We start from the raw sequence: 17,677 nt of genomic DNA, 5'->3' as shown, positions 1-17,677 counted from the left end.
CATCATATAGTACATCATTAGTTTCAGATGTACTGTTCAATAATTTATCAGTTGCATATAACACCCAGTGCTCATCACATCACATGCCCTCCTTAATGCCCATCACCCAGTACCGCATCCCCCTCCCTGACCTAAATCCCTTTTATTCATTGGGTGTCAAAAAAAAATTCCTCCCTTGGAAATTATCCAGGAAAAATTATCCTGAAATTATGTCTTAAACTCCCCAAGAGGGTATGTATAACATATATTTACTAAGAAATTCTATCAACTAACATCCCTAAAGGCATCTGCTATGTTACTTTTTTCTGCTAAAACTGTGCCCAGTTGAGGTGTCCAACCTTTAAGTCCACTACCTAGAGAAGTCTCACAGGTGGTACTGCTGATATGGCACTCAGAAGATTGCCTGTGTCTATGTCAAAAGTCTGAGCAAAGATCTTCATGTTTTCAGACTCTCCTGAGAATCACTAGATTTTGTATGGAGGTATGAAATGCTCTTTTATTCATGTCTCAGCTATATTTAATTAGTTGGTCTCCTAAGCAACTCTGGTTATCACTGGACTGTTATGAAATTCTTTCTTTCAAAATCTATGCTCTGCTCTTTTTCTCATATAAGCAACTTTCAACCTGCCCCACCCACAAGAAAACACAGCCCTCGCCACTCTCCTCACCAAATGCCCATTTCCATAGGAACAAGCAAACAAGCCACAGTTCTGACAAGGTCTATTTTGGTTTATACTTTACGAAGCAACATTTCTTGCCACCTCTATCCAGCTTCCACTCCAGAAAGGCACAAATAAAATATTTGTCACACACGTACACTCAAAAACATTCTAAGAACAACAGCAGAATACAAATTACTAACCAAAGTACTTCAAAGTGCTATTAGTAGTGAATTTTTAGTTTGCCTCAAGAGTACTGATAGGTATGTGACAGATGTGAGAGATCACATTATTCAAAAAAGGGGCCACAACTATATCTACCATCCTGTAGGATGGTAGCATGTATGCCCTTTGTACAGAGGGATTTTGACACAGCTCCCATTGAGGGTCTAGGTTCCCTCTCCTTGAATTGGGTGGGTTTGTGACTATAGCAGAAGTGACACTATGTGATTTCCAAGGAGGTTGTAAAAGGTGATATTACTTTCTTTCTTTTTTTTGGGGGGGGGGGGTGTGATACTACTTTCACCTGATTTGCTTGGGTTGTTTACTCCTGGGACCCAGCCAACATATTATGAGAAAGCCCAAGCAGCCCATGGAAAGGCCCATAGAGAGAGGAACTAGGCCCTTGGTCCACATCCTCACTGAGCTTCTGGCACTAACCTATCTATCAGGTTGAAAATGGATCTTCCAAGCCCCAGTTGATCTGCAACCCCCTTCTCTCTGACACAACAAGGAGCAGAGATAAACTGTATCTACTCACTTTGTAATTTCTAAGCTCAAAATATCAAATTTGTGGGCAAAATAAATGAATTGAGGTTGTTTGAAGCCATTGCATTTGAAGTGGTATGTTATGCAAGAATAGCTAACTGAAACACAGCTGGGTACTGAAAGTGCTTCTGTGACAAAGGACCTAAAGTGTGCGGCATTGCCTTTGGGACCAGCCAGCACATGTAAGCTTCAGGGGTCTCAAAGACAGTTAGTGAAAGCTCAGAGGACTTCAAAGAGAGTATTACGAAGTCTAAAGAGACCAGAGGAGGCTGTCAATGAGAGCTTAAAGAGTGGCAGGAAAATGATTTTGGGCACTAGAGGAAAGAGGACCCTTCTTATGTAGTAGCAGAAAGTTTGACAAAACTGTTGCCTGAGTTATTGTGGAAAATGAACTTGATGGTCTAGCTAAGGAAATTTCCAGAAAAAGTAGTGAAGGTACTGCCTGGCTTCTTCTAGCTGCCTCGACTAAAATGAGTGAGACAAGAGATGAGCAAAGAAAGAACTGATCAGTTTACAAGCAATATTTGGGGAAATGTAAATGGTCTAGGATTTATGGGGGGGTCCCCAAATGAAACTGTTTTTCATTCCCATCAGTCTTGACAGCAAATGATTCTCAAATGAAGAATTGATCCTGGCCAAAGATCAAATCAAGTATGGTCTGTAAGATCCTTTGTTAAGATCTCAGAAAGATTAAGATGATAGATCAGGGTTGGCCCTTACCTCCACATTGAGACTTTCTCCACCTAGTGCCCTTCCACTCAAGGCACCCAAGTCCTATCGCATATCTTAATGTAACCAATCCTTCCTGAATATATGCCATGTGTACTGACTGGGGAAAACTCCATCCAGGTCATTGATATCTTCCAGTAAGATACGCACAAAGTCTTACAGAGCCTCAGTAGATACTTATGAAAGCTAAAGAAGATGATATATCTTGTGGGCATCTTGAATTGCTCCTTTGTTCATGCCAAGCCCTAGCCAAGTTGTGGATTTGGGAGCTTTTTGTTTTGTTTTAGGTTTAAAGTTGTTCTTATGCAGCAACTAAACAATTGGAAAAAAGGTATTAGCTTTGTATTTAGGTTAGTTAGGTGCTTGCTTACTGATGATTTCCCTAAAATAACAATTCTCAGAGAAATGGATGATACTAATTATTATAAAAATAGTTAAAATGTATCAAATGACCCATCACAGCATTATTTAAGTGACTGTTCAATGCTAAAGAAATGAATAAAGAATAAATTGTATCTTAACCACTTTCTTAATTAATCTGAAATTTTTAAAAGTGCTATCACATAATAATTTAAAAAGCATTTAGTTGTAAACATGTGAAAAAAGACACCACAATATTATTTTTGTACATGACTATAGCTATAAGAAAATAAATATACCAAAACAAAACAGTGTCAAACCGAAAAACAACCACCATGCAAAACAGTTGGAAAGGCATTCAAAAGATTCCCTGCCTGCCCCCCTGCCCCCAGATGATGTGACTATGGATGGTTTTCTTAATCTTTCTTGTGTTTTTCAGTTATTTCTAAAATTTTAAAAATATATATTATTACATTTATAATAGAAAAACACATTATGCCAATTTTTATAAAAACTAAATGATTCGATGAAACCTCAATACAAAGCAAAATTGTGGCTCTCTGGCTGTTAATTGTCATTTCAGGTTTTCAGGGAAAATAAAACGTGACATACTTATTTTACTTTCTTGAAAAGAGTTTTAGAATAGGCCTAGATGAAACTGTTTTCTTCCTTTTGTTTTATCTCCCTACTATTCCTTGGATGACACTTTGAAATTTTCCTACTAAATACCTCTTATTCATCTTTCTACATATATAACCAATTGGCATATGCCACCAAATGGCCCTTCAAGACATATTGCCCTGAACAGATAGATCTTTTCATAATGAGCCCTCATCTTTCTCACAATATCTTCACATGTCCTATAGTACTTGGGGAGATTGATACAATTTTTTCTCAACCACCCTCTTCCAGAGCTGTTTTTCTGTGGTATTTTTGACCACCTTCTCTGCGTAGATCAGTCACCATCTTTGTTTTCATCCATCTCTCCTCTGCCAGTCTTGCATTTCTCAGTGTTCTGTTAATATCTTCACAGGGTATGCTTATATATTTAAGATTTCACTATTTCTCAAAACTTCATGTTTATTTTTCATCCCTATTATATGCAAAAAGTTTTCTTCACTTTTTCATATTTGCTATTCGATCGTGACCAGCCTATTGAAAAATTATGTCTCTGCGTCTTCCAACTTAGCATTAAATTTTCTTCCAACTTACCATTAAATTTTCTTCCTTTCCTTTCTTTCCTGCTGTCCTGGAGAACAAATGACCAGAGTATTTTGTTTGGAGCAAATGAAGAACCCCAGTACTCACCACCAGCAGCGTAGGCATTCAGTCAGAACTTGATTCACTGTGCCTTTCTCTCCCTAATCCATTACCCTGGTTATGCCAAGCAACGCACACTTCTTTCCTTCTCTCCTCCTCATTGTGGCTGGACTAAATCCCCACGGTCACAAGCATCTTTCTCATCTATCCCTTTGCCACCATAACTCTTCACCATAAATCCCCACTGACACTGTTTTTTTTTCTCTCTGCCATTAATGCAGATGATTGATCTGAAGCTGTAAATTCTCCAGTAGCCAACCCTATCGACTCCCTTGATACTTCATGATCAGGCAAACAAACTTGCTCTTAGTCAAACAAACAGAAAAAAAATTATTTGACAATCAAGGGGGAAAAAGGTAATTAGGAGAATCAGTGATCTGGAGCTGTTAATAATAATAAAAAAAAAAACCTATACATTAAAAAAATCTTCCCATTCAATTAATCCATTAACAATTTTGTTCTGCTCTTGTTTAAGTGTGTGCATGTATTTTGCTAGTTTTTCCTGTTGAGGAGGAAAGGGAGGATGTAACCATATTAGGAAAAATATGAACAAATCTGAACATATAAGTATGCATGTTTAAGGCAGATGAGTATAATATGTGACTCTCTATTTGTAAACATAATTGATGGTTAAGTAAATGAAGCACACAATGTTATGCTGTACATATGTATGATACTGAAGAATATGCGTAGGACAGAAACTGCACAAAATAGAATATAAAAGGTAATGCAAAAGTTTATAAATAAATATGGAACTTGTTAAACCTGGCTCAGATAATCAGGAGCAGGCAAAGTAAAACAAAAATCAATTGCCTTTTTTTTTACATTAAGTTATCAGAAATTTAAATTATATTACAAATGTAAACAAGGAGGCCATGAAATTATTACCTTGCATTCTTTGTTGGTGGTGTTATCGATTGGCATAAGATTTTGGAAAGTAGTTTGGCAGTCTATTGAGAGCAATAAAATATTTGCAGCCCTTGAGCCAACAACTGCATTTATGGAAATAATTTTGGGAAAGTAATCCAAAAATAGAAAAAAATGAATTGTTATGAGAGCAAAAGAAAAGGTAGTAGCTAATTTCTGCTTTCAATTACTCATTGGAAATTATGCTACAACTGAAAATTGATTATAGATGCCATGTGATGGAAATAAGGAAACTGATATGACTTATTTTGATACTTTTACTGCATTTCTTTTTGTAAACAAGAAACCTTAAGACACACTCTAAGAGCCACAGAACACAGAAAAATATAACAATTAAAATTGTGTTATCTAGACATAAAAGCTATTAATATAATAGTGTATTTTGTTCTAAGAAAAGATGGGCAGATTTTTTTTGATAGATACACAGATAGTTAGGTATATAACACAACTCCTTATAATTATGGAGCTTATAGTTTGCTGTTTATTGTATAACATGGATACTAAATGAGAAAAGTAAAGCCAAAATTGTAGATAAAGCAATGATAAAGGAAAACTATCATTAGGGGAAAATGAAGGAAATACTGAAACATATTAACACTGGACTGGAATAGTGAAATGTGGTAATTTTTTTTCAGCCTCGCAAGAATTATGTTTTTCTGCTTTTGTTTGTGAGGATCCTAGAGATTATTTCTTATTTTGACCATGCAGATTAAAACACCCTTCCGATCCTAGAAGACCATGCCCAAATAAGTGGGAGGTAGGGTTTCCAACAGAAGCTCAGAAGAAGTAGCTGTTCCCTCCCCCAACTGCTTGGCATCCAGTCTTTTAGGTGTGTAATGCAGGCAGAGACCATCAGACATTTTTGACTGTGACTCTGAGACTGATGTTGCAGTGACAGCTGGGAGATTTTAAGTGACTGTGGAAAACAGAGATGTGGCCATGTGTCCAGGGGTAATAATACCAGTAGCTACAAATTATTCAGACTCCTCTTGGGGTGGGGGAATCTTGGCTGTGCCACACATACCTGGGGATCTGTGGATGAGCTTCCAAGAACTGTGAACTTAATGAAACGTAGGTCAAATACATTATGTGTGTATGTGTATTTTCTTTGAAAGGATTTCCTTGATTTCCTTAGAAAGGCAAAGGATTCCATGACCCAGGATGGGCCAAAAGACTTTGATGTAGGTCTTCATTACGGAGGTGCCCTACCTTTTTCTGAGTTCCATCTGAGTTCCATCTCTATCAGACTGTACTGCTTAATAAATAGAGGTTCTAAGGAATTGTTATTGACCTATTTTTTTAGTCAGTGAGTCAAATGGATCAATTCATTTGTTAATTTGCTTAAAATATATTTATTGCCACCTGCATTCATCGTTTGGCAGATGGGATACCAGCAAAGGCATCCTCAAACACATCTAGGGCAGAGATACAGACAGATGCATGAAGTCACTGCAGTCTTTTTCTCCCAGCAAAATAAGCAAACTAGATGCCCTGAAATTTTCCTGCTACAAAATATCTAAAAACTCCGGATAAAATATAGACGACATCCTCCTGAATAGAAGAATGATCTTGCAAGCTTCTAATGGAAATCGTATGAAAACCAAAAAAAAAAAAAAAAAAAAAAAAAACCCACAATGTGAGTGAGTCCTGCAGCTACCAGTAAACTACAATCCTGGGTGGCCCCAAGCGTTGACTTTAAAAGGCATGTGTAGCAGGAGAGAGACTTATGCGGTCAATAGAAATCCAATATTGGGTTAACTCTGAGCTTTTCCTGCAGTTACCAATATTTGATTCCTGGTGGCTGCAAAAATCTCCTCCTGGCTGATTTGTGTAAAATTAAGGAAGCCATTCAAACTCTTCATATCTCAATTCCTCTACTAATAAAATTTTAATAACAGCACTTCTACTACCCTTGCAGATATATAAAGATATTACTATATGTTCCATCACTATATTCATGTAGGGACAGAATTCTTGCATCAGACTACCTCGTAGGCTTCCAGATGGGCTACCTTTGTGTCCGATATTTACCGCAGGTCTAAAGAGCAACGCATTATCCATTTTATGCTTAAGGGATCACCTGGGCCCCCTTCCCTCAGCTTAATCTGTGGGTAGGAACACTTTAGAAGGAAGTATGGAAGGGATTCTGAGGCTTTGTGTGTCAGACTAAGATGAATAAAGGGATAGGTCCTAAAAAGAAGTATTTCTCTCTATTTGTAAACAGGGGTGTAAAAGAAAATTCTTTCATTTTATCCAATAGAGTAACTTAAATGTAACACATTCTTGAATCACAGCTTTCAAACTCTAGTAAAACACGGGAAAGAAAATAATTTGTATGCAACATAGGAGGTAATACATAGCTGGATGTGTATTTTTATGTTATGTTAAAAATATGGCTTAGAAAACTAACCCCAACAGGCCGGGAAATGTGTGATGTGTCAGTCACTCATCTCTGTGAAAGCATAGAAGCAAGAGATAAAACACATGACAATAGACCGAGTGGTGAGACTCCCTAAGATTTGTATTTATTTTCTTGTTGGGGAAAGATAAGGAAAAATGGCAAGAGTCTGTATAATATAACTTGATTTAAGACTAATAATTACAGAGGGTTGCTGAATCATATATTAAGTTTACTAATATCACAAAATTTGGGTGGCTCGTATGTAGTAGCTTTAACGGAAAATACATTTATGAATATAGAGAGGGTATAGCTTTGAGTCGGAAATATCAAAATAAGATTAGGCTTTGAAAAATGTAAAGTAATGCATCTTGGATGAAAAATTCACAGATAATCAGGGAAATGGAGCTACTGTACTTGGAAAATGATAATGTTGAATGAGACCTGGGAGTGATCGTTACAGAAAATTAGTATGAGATTGCCCAGGATGATAGAGTGGTTTATAAAAACTGTTTGGGCAGCACATGCAGCGATAACACATCATGAGTCAGACAAGTGTGTCCATTTATGAAAACCTCAGTACCAGAAGGATGTCATCATACTGGAGAGAATTCAGAGAGAGCTACAAAAATGATTGAGGGGCTCAAAGGGCTGATGTGAGGTAAGATTAGAAAGAACTAAATATGTATGCCTTATCCACGTATAGACTATATCCCACAAAACATAAGGTGCTCACGGACCAAGGAAAGGGAGAAAACTTTTCAAGGAAATTTAAGTGGAGGTTATTAGAAACATTCTGAAGAAAACATGGGCTGGGGGGAGCAAAGTTAGGCTGAAATAAGGGCTCTCTGGTGGGTTAAGTAGAGAAAATGGGATATCATATTTGTTCCCTAGATCCATTGTGCAAAGGGAAAAAATAAAAAAAAACCCACAATGATAACTTAATCTCCTAGTCCTGCAATTTCCACACCTTTAAAACCAGGAGGAGGGCAGCTGGGTGGTACAATCTATTAAGCCACCCATTCTTGGTTTTGGCTCAGGTCATGATCTCAGGGTCATGAGATCCAGCCCCACCTCTAGCTCCACACTCAGCACAGAGTCTGCTGAAGATTCTCTCTCTCCTTACCTCATTCATGCTCTTTCTTTCTCTCTCTAAATAAGTAAAATCTTTAAAAAAAAATGCAGGAGTATGATCCCTCTTTGGCATACTTAAGAGTTTTGATGAGTAAGATCAATTTTAGCCATATTCATTTAAATATCCTTTTAAAAAATACATGGCACAATACTCAACATTGAGTATAACAGTACAGATTTTTTTCAATAATTAAATAAAGATGACCTAAGAAATGTACAGTATTACTTACATTTTTTTAAATGGGCTAAATATGAGCATGTAATACAAAAACTTGCATTTATTGTGGTTTTTGACATCAGAACTTATAGTCTCATGGGTGAATAAACATGTATTCAAATACACAAGCAAAATATTTTAATGGTTATTATAGAGGTTCAAAAAAGAGCAATTAAGATTCCAAAAATTGAGGGGGGAATGTTTCAAGGATTAAAAGAAGGAAGTGGCATTTGAACCAGCCTTGAAGGGTACTAGAGATTCAACAAGAAGGGACTGGAGGGAGATTTAGAGAGAGAAGAGCACTCAAATGACACCTGAGGGTAAGAACACAGTCCGTGAAACACAGAAAAGTATGGTGGAGTGAGAATCTGGACAGGTGTGCTGTCACTTATTGGAGAAGGACCATAACTGGGGCTTGAACGGGAGTGAGACCATAGATAGACCAATAGTTTTCAAGGTTTTTAGGCTTTCCTCAAATAACATCTTAAATAGAAGCCTCATCTATGGAACAGATAAAAGTAGTGCTTCTCTGTTTGAAGTAGGTTGGAGGCCTAGACTCTTGCCCTGCAGCATACCATCAATCTCTCTTCCTCTCCATTCCCAGAGACCCTGGGGCTTCTCAAAAGACCCCTAGAAACTGTGGTGCACAGTTCAAAGAACACAAATATTAGCAAAAAGGAACAAATAAGGAGTTTTTAACAAGGCAATGAAATGACCAATACAGACCTGTGAAAAATAATAATTGAGAGAAATAGGAAAGGTGGGTTGAATTAAGAGTAGGCTGCACGGGTCTAAATCTAGGATCAGAAAAAAATGTGGCTTTGATATTATAGAGTCAAACAGCATCTCTTCTTGATTTAAAAAAAAAAAAAGGACTAGTGAGAAGTAGAATAGATGCCAGCTTAGATTTTCACAGTGGGTGTGTGGGACCTTGTAATGCCACTCACTGAAAGAGAGTGTGCTTTTTTATTGAATACGTGATTCTGGTTTAGATTTGAATCTACCGTAGTCTCCCTGAGGAGCTCTACTGTATAACTAACCAACATACAATGGTAAAATATACTGGTTTAGAAGTTATAGCTTAATGCAGTTTCTTTTTGTTGAGTCTTGAATTACAAAATCTTGTCACCTCTGAGTGGAGGAAGGTTTATATTCCAAGAATGGAATATCATTTTTGTAAATGTATTCATTCATTTATTCATTCCTTTGCTATGCATTACTTATTGACCATTTATAGTGTATGAGGTATTGGGGTAGATGCAGGGATAATTGAAGGTTTAATGATTACTCATGTTTTGGCTAGATTATTAACTCTTAAACTCATCTTCCAATAATCTTTAGAAACATTTCTTCCAGATTTATATTTCTATATAAACACAGAATTCTTTCCTGAACTTTCCTTTCTTTTTATATTGTTGTATGTGTCAAATACTGCCGTGTATTCATGTTAAGTACCAAAAGTCTATCCCTAAATCAAAGCATTCTGACCTTGACTATCTCTTATCTAATGTACATACATTTTGAAATATTCCAATTAATTATTGACATTCTAGTTCATATTTGGCTTTAGGACCCTCTATATATTTTATTGTAGCCATCTTTATCAAACCAAAAACTAAGTTGGCTAATTGTATTTTGCATCAGACAAGAAATACTTATTTATTTTGAGAAAATCTGAAATCTATAATTATTTAAGGGAAATCTAGATTCTAAAAAAAAAAAAAAAAAATGTGATCAGAGTGTTCATGTTACCCGTAAATCTCAACACTATGCTGTCACTTCTTATTTTGTGTGGGTACAATACTTGGCAGCAATACTGAAGACTAGAATAACTTTTAAAAAGAAATGACCATTCTCAATATATTCTGGACAATCTTTTAAAATTAAAAAGACAGTATTAGGTATACAACCTCCAATATATGTCAGTGCAGTGCTATACATTTTAATTCTTATCTCATTTAATCCTCATAACCTACATGGCAAGTAAAATCACCCATTTTATAAATGAGGAAATTAGAGTTAAGAAAGTTTAACTTGCCTGGGGGGAAAAAGCTAGTAATCAATAGAGCAAGGCCTATAAATTTCAAAGTCCAAGTAACTTTCACTAAAAATGCTCCCTACCAGTAAGGAGTAAAGAATTCATTAATAAGTATGCAATATCTTTGTCATTGGAGGAGGGAATAGGGATTGATACTTCATTACAAAAGTATCACAGTTATCTTCCTTGTCATATCTCAGGAATTGTCATTTGCTATTATAATATTCAAGTGATAAGCCAATCTTACTTGATGTTTTCCTGTCTATTTAAGAGAGTTATCTCTGGGCAAATAGCCTTTTAGAAGGACATCTTTTAATTTGGATTTCCTGTAGATGAACATTTGCCAGAAACATTGATCATCATAGTCATAATGTCTCAAAATTACTGTACAAACTAATCAATATCATCAAGTCTCAAAAATTCTATACAAACTAATGAATAATTTGAGAATACACATGTTGAAAAGATGTCAAATTCATTATGGATATTTGAGGGATTGTTCTGTAAACTATCGGGAGTTATTTACAAGAAATGCACATCAAACTAGATCTAAGTGGGAATAAATAAGTTCTTAAAGAAGGTAATTGGAAAACTGATATATTGACATTAACTGCATGGAAAATGGTTAATTATGCTTGTTTTTCCAAAGATGCTTTTCCAAGTAACTAGACAACAACAAAATAGAATTTCTTCATAGGAATTTCTAGGAGTGCTTAAATGCTGACCTATGGGTCAAGATCCTAGTTCTGTGGCTTCTTATCTCTATATCCTTAGAAAGTTTTTTAACCTCTCTGTACCTACAAGTTTTTTCACATCTATAGAGATTAATGTTCTATCTCGTTCATAAAGTTATTTTGAGTATTACATTAAATGAGTTAATCCATATGAATATTTAGTCCACGTGGGTTAAAATGGGAAAAATCAAGAATAGCTACAGGGTAGAGAGCAATTAGGAAAATGGCATGGAAGCAGTGGGCAGAAGCAGAGCCAGGCCTAAGTGTGCTTTGGAGGCCATATGAGAACCTATCCTTATCCTAAAGACATAGAGAAGTCATCGAATTGTTTTAGTCAGGGACATGACATGATCAGATCTATGATAGAGGACTAATGTTGGAGCTAAGCAAGGGATCCGGATTTTTAAATTTGCTCTCTCATTCTGGAACATACCAAGGTAACTACTTGGTTGTTTTGTTACTTTGAAGTGGGATCTGGATCAGGTTCAGCTAGAGTAGCTCTGCTCCATCACTCCTAAAATAGAAAAATTCATTGTTGTGTAGTAAAAGGAATATAGAATAATCAAGAGAAAGGATAATAAAGTAAAAAAAAAGACAAATTAGAGAGGACATTAATAGAAAAAACAATGTTAACTCAAGCCATCGCACCTAAAAACTATACATATGTATAGTCTGTGTGGTATTATATAAAAATGATGCCACCTCATTGTCAATATGTAAAGAAAGAAAGAGGGAATGAAATTAAAGAATGAAAAAGATATGTTTATAAACATATATGCATACATAAAATGTAAGTTACATCCTTTTTACTATGTTTAGCATCCTGAATCTATTATTTGCTTATCTATGGATTTAAAATGCACAATTAATAAAAGTTCAAGGTAAATATAATTTGTTTCATATTTTAAATATATATATGGCTATATATATGTATATATATATACACACACACACACACACATATATATATATATAACTAGATAATACAGCAAATAGAAGAGAGCATAACAGGAGTATTCAAAATGAATTGCAGTGAAATAATCTTTCTCTAAAAAGAAATAGGTATTTGCATTTTCTCTCAAATTTAAAGGCAATTCAGAGGAATAAAAGGTTTCTGGACAGCCAGATATCAGCCATATCCATAAAGAGCCAAGTATAACTCCAATCTATCATCTGGAGCACACTACTGTTGAGCCCTACCCTAGCCAAGACAGTCGAGTATAAAATGTGCTCAGAGCTCCTGATTCCTCTCCAACATTTTGCACTCTGCTTTGGCTGATGTTCATTTAGGTTAGATTGCCTTTTTTTTTTTTTTTCAATAGAAGAAGACATACTTCATCAATATAAAAATGTTCCTGAGAAATTTGTTCAATAAATGCAAATGATTCTAAAGTCTAAATTATGGAGTTGGTTTAAGAATTTCAGAATATCATGTTATCTAATTATCTGGGTTATCCAAGATAACCCTTCTCCCTCCCTCTCTTCCCTCCTTTCCTTTCTTCCTTCTTCCCTTCCTTCCTTCTCTCTCTCCCACTCTGTGTCTTTCTCTCCCTGTTCTCTCTGTCTCTCCTCTTTCTTTCCTTGATTGAACTGGGTGGTCAGTAGTTGGTTCCTAACCAATAGCTGCCATGCAACAGAACCTGCACTCTGATAAATAAAAGCTAATTTGTATTGAGGGATTTCCAGGTTTATAATTTTTCACAACCAGTTCTAGTCACCACATCGCTCAGTTTTGTGTCACCAATTTAGAGAGCACAGGTGACCAACTTGAGACCATTGTGTTTGTCTAATGTTACAATCTAGGCCTTAGTAAACTATTATATCAAGGAAACTGATCATAGGAGCCAACCCCATAAGACATCACAGGAATTGGATATTTCCCTAACTAAAGCATCTAATGTTTCTACAGAAAGGATATCATACTTGTCTGGTACTTCATAGATCATAGAGTTTTTATATTATTTTATCTCACTCGTTTCTTCAATATTACTCATAAAATTATTGTGTGCTTGTTATATACAACATCAAAGAAGATGTCTTTGAACTTCAAGAATGTATAGTCTTGTTACTCCCTCCTTCCAAAAACTATAAAAGGTAGATCTTATTATCTCAGCCCAAGGCTTGCAAAGTTTTAATAATTTAAATCAATAGTGTGGGACTGCTGGATAAAAGACTTCTGTGTCCATAATTCTGAGTCTCTGACATAGCCTCCACTCTCAACCCTTCCTGGTAAGCCTCATGATGAATTGACAACAGAATGGTTTCTGGAGTCAGATGAATCCAAATTAGGAGCCCAGCTCTGTTTTTTAAGACCTATATGAACGTTACTAAATTACTTTTCTTCTCTGAGTGTCCCCATTAGTGATAGGTACTAATCATGCCACACTACGAGGTTGTGGAGAATGAGAAGGTAGAGGTGAAACACAAGGACTGAGACTCATATGGGGTGATGGAGGCAGTCACTGTGGGTGCACAATTAAAGGGGAGGTTGTATCAGTCAATAAATATCTTAATAAAATATTTTAAAAAATCAAATTGGTGATTTAGGACTCAAAGGCTGGCTGGCTATTTTTGTAAAAAAAAAAGTTTGATCAGAAACATGGTTGAGTTCAGGTAAAGAAGTGAGTCAGGTCAGTTGTGCAAGTGCAGGGTTAAATCCAATCTTTGATATTCTGATACTTTTGTTCATCTTTGTAGTAATCAGAGTCTAACATATCTCCCCCAAAGATTTCCTGCTGTAATCCCCAGAACCTATAAACCAGATGAGCTATCATTCTCATAGTTATGCTTAGCTATGTTCTGTTCTGTTATGTTGTTGTCACAGTTGATCTTAAGAGAGGAAGATTATCTAGGTGGACCTGACCCAATCACACAAACCCTTAAAAGCAGAGATCTTTTTCTGGCTGATGGCAAAAGAGGAAAACAGAAGTAGGGGAGATTTGAAGTATGGGAAGGATTCAACTTGCCACCACAGGCAAGGACAGGAGAGTAGCCACAGGGAGTAAAAGTGACCAACAGGCAGAGACAACAAATGACAGGTAGATCCCAGCCCTACAACCACAAAGAGCTCTATTCTGCTATTAACAAGAATGAGCTTGGAAGAGAGCCATGAGCTACAATTTCACTTCAGCCTTGGAAGATCCTGCACAGACCCAGCCCTGCCACCATAGACTTCTGCCCCACAGAAACTGTGAGATAACAAATGGATGTATAAGCCACTAAGTTTGTAGTAATTTCTATGCAACAATAAGATTCATACAATCATGAATATTTGACATCAATTTCTATGTTAAATATTCTCCTTTTTGTGATAAATCACCATTTATTATTGAGTTTTTTTTAGCATGTCCTAATAAATAAGTGTAATGTCTCATTTACCATGTCCTCATCCCAGTCTTGCAATGCTTGGCTTAAAGACGGTATACAATACATATTGTTGTCTTTATCCTTATTAGTTCACAGTGCCTTCTAATTTCAGTCTTACTAATAGGGAATTTTCTTAAGCTTCCCAACTCCTTCAAAGTTTCTCCTCTTCATCTGTCCCTTCCCACCAAAGGCCAACATCCACGCCTCCTTCCCTACATCAAATCTACCTCGTCCTGGAATTAGTCAGGTGACTACCTATTAGAGCAGTATGTTAAGGATATCACCAGATATCATGCCATGTAATTATCTTCTTTAAAAGGCCCCCACCGCTCAAACCATTTCAAAGTTTTTTCCTCCTCTGTATTTGGAAACTTCTCTTCAGCATTTGTACAGCACTTTGGATTCACATTAGTAATAAAATTTACTCCCACAGATTGTACCTTTCTCCAGCTTTCTTTTCAAAATAATTTCCTAGATTGAGGTGATTTAGGACTTGTGAGTTTGAGAAATATGAGTTTGGATATGGGAAGATAAGAACAAAAATAGTAATGGCTAATAAACTTGCTCTTTGATCTAGCATATATGTGTCTAAATTGTTAGAGTAACTGTTGCTCAGGAGTTCCTACCTTATTACGAAAGAAAGAAATCAAAGTAGCTGTAAAAATCATTCGTAACCACCCATATTAATGACTGTTTTCACTATGATTGAATCATAGATATTTTATATCTATAGAAAGTGGTCATTTTTACTGCACATGTTGATTCATAGTTGCATAACTAATCATGACAACTTTATTAATTGCTTATTATCAAGGGTTTTCTCTTTTATTAGAGAACAAGTGACTTCCTTCCCTTATCCTGGTGTGCGTATATATCTCTGTGTGATAGAGATTAATGCATAAAGCTTTGCAGGAAACTGCCTCATTGATTTTGTTGCCTTTATATTTGTCTTCCTTAGATGACTTCCACTAACATAGATGGAGGATGTATAGCCCGTTTCAATGAGACACCCAGGGCCCTGAGTATTGTGGTTGGAGTTCTGGCTTAAATTCAGACACTGGAGTAAGTAAGACATTAAAGGGACATTGTTGGGAAAATGAATGCATGTATCATTGGTTATTTTTAAAGTCCCCAATATAGCACTTCTTTGATGGAGGTACTTTTATAAAGTATTAGTCCTTGCTTGTGTTTTGGAAATTAATTAGGAAATGCATTGCCAACACTGCTGTAATGATGTGCCTTGGAATATTATTCAATGTTGTAATGAGTTGTACACGAGTTCTGTCTCTGGAGTCTATGTATTTGAATATTCTCATGCCATATTTTCAAGTTCTTCAAATCTCATGCTAGCCAATCCACTGCTCTACCATATGATTCAGAAATATTTTCAAAAGCTCATGTTGTTTGCCCACATTATTTAAGACTTAAATTAATTTCTGAGCTTTTTATGCAGTAGTAAATTCTACTCTTACACACAACTTAATTTAGCAGCATCAGAGCTAATGATGAATAAATGTACCCACCTCAGTACATGGTACCTCCTTTTAGAGAAAACTCCCCAAAAGTCTTTATTGAAGAAAAGTATCAAATCAGTACCTTAGAGTCTTCTGTGCTATGATAGTGCATTGAATACAAGAAAGCTGATGGGGTAGTTTTAAAAAATGTCCTGACAGAGTCAAGGTGATGGCCATTTTTAGCTGCCCTGCTATCCATCACCTCTTTCAGCCAAGCATACTCCATCATATGCAACAGCCTCATGAATTTATGCATCAAGCTGTGCAGCCAGTCGTGCCGAGGGCGCTGGTGACAAGTGAAATTGCTGTGCGCCTCATTTAGCTGTTTATTGCGCCTGAGTACGTGTTGCAGCTGTCATCCCACGATGGGATGATAGTGCTCGTTAATAGACAAGACAGGCAAATAATGATGGAGGCCACAGCAAGAGATGCTCATCTGCCAATGGGCTCTGAGCAATATCACAAACATCCACAAAGTTTTCCATCAAAAGCAGCTCTGTAAGAAAATAGAGAGGGCAGGGCTGTTCTTCATAGGACTAACAATGGAGATTAAACTTTTGAAAAAAGTGTAGCCCAGTAGATTGTGTATCTTGGGGCTGCCATTTGGGGGTCCTTCACTATGCTTCCCTTTTAAAAAAATCCCAGGAAAATGACCACACACACCAACCCAGTTTGTTACCAGTATGTTCAAGATGCCCGTATTCCCACTACACACCATGGAATTAACTTTAACTGGCTGAACGATTGGCCTTATTCCAATGTCATCCATGACCCCAAGAATTTGCGAATGTTATTTTTCAACTGTTTGAAGACTTGTTTCATACATTTAGAACTTTGGATTGCTATCTTTCAATTCTTCTCAGTAATTCAGTGGAAAGTAACTTGGAATAGAAATATTCTATCTTTAGATTTGAATGGAATTTTCTTTTGTATAAAATTGAATTATACTCAAGCATTCATATCTTGGCATATAGGAAAGAGGCTCTTAATAAAATCTCTCCCAGATGAAAGTCAGTTAAACAACTGACTTCCATTTCCTTCCTTCCGTGAATGTGTGATGCTTAATCTTATGGGTATTCTGCAGTTGGTGATTAGCAAGTGCCTAAGGTATGGGCTTAAATGTGAACCTTTATGATTTTGCCAACAGGTTATTCATTTTGTAAGAATATAGAACTCAAAGAGTTAATTAACATGTTTGGTGTAATGAAATGAAGCAAATTCTGACAATCCTTTGCAGACTTTTATATATACTAGTAATATCCATTAAACACGGACACACACACACACACACACACACAGAATTTGCGAAATGGCTCTCTTGCATATAAGAGTGGCCATGGTTTTTTTTGGTGGCATCTATCTTGCCATGAAGAAAGACTACCAAAAGTTTAACAAGATCATTTTTATTAATAAAGATGTCAAGAACCATAGAAAGTACTAACCAGGCCCCAGAGCTATAATGATGGGGGTGTGGGGGGGAACGTTTATGTGACCTTTGCATTTTAAGGATGAG

General features: G+C 36.3%; 1 long non-coding RNA gene across 2 annotated transcripts in view; it reads left to right on the top strand.

Moving 5' to 3' along the window:
* The window catches only part of LOC140636613 (uncharacterized), a 289,585-nt gene that overhangs the window by 255,675 nt on the left and 16,233 nt on the right, over positions 1-17,677 (top strand). For both annotated transcript variants that reach the window (XR_012033837.1, XR_012033838.1), the window contains exon 4: positions 15,609-15,712. This is a non-coding gene — a long non-coding RNA (uncharacterized lncRNA). The remainder of the gene's footprint in view (positions 1-15,608; positions 15,713-17,677) is intronic.

This window comes from Canis lupus, chromosome 7 (assembly GCF_048164855.1).
Source record: "Canis lupus baileyi chromosome 7, mCanLup2.hap1, whole genome shotgun sequence".
NCBI classification, from domain to species: domain Eukaryota; kingdom Metazoa; phylum Chordata; class Mammalia; order Carnivora; family Canidae; genus Canis; species Canis lupus.
The sequence above is the reverse complement of the archived record's forward strand: the minus strand, read 5'-3'. Positions and strand labels throughout refer to the sequence as shown.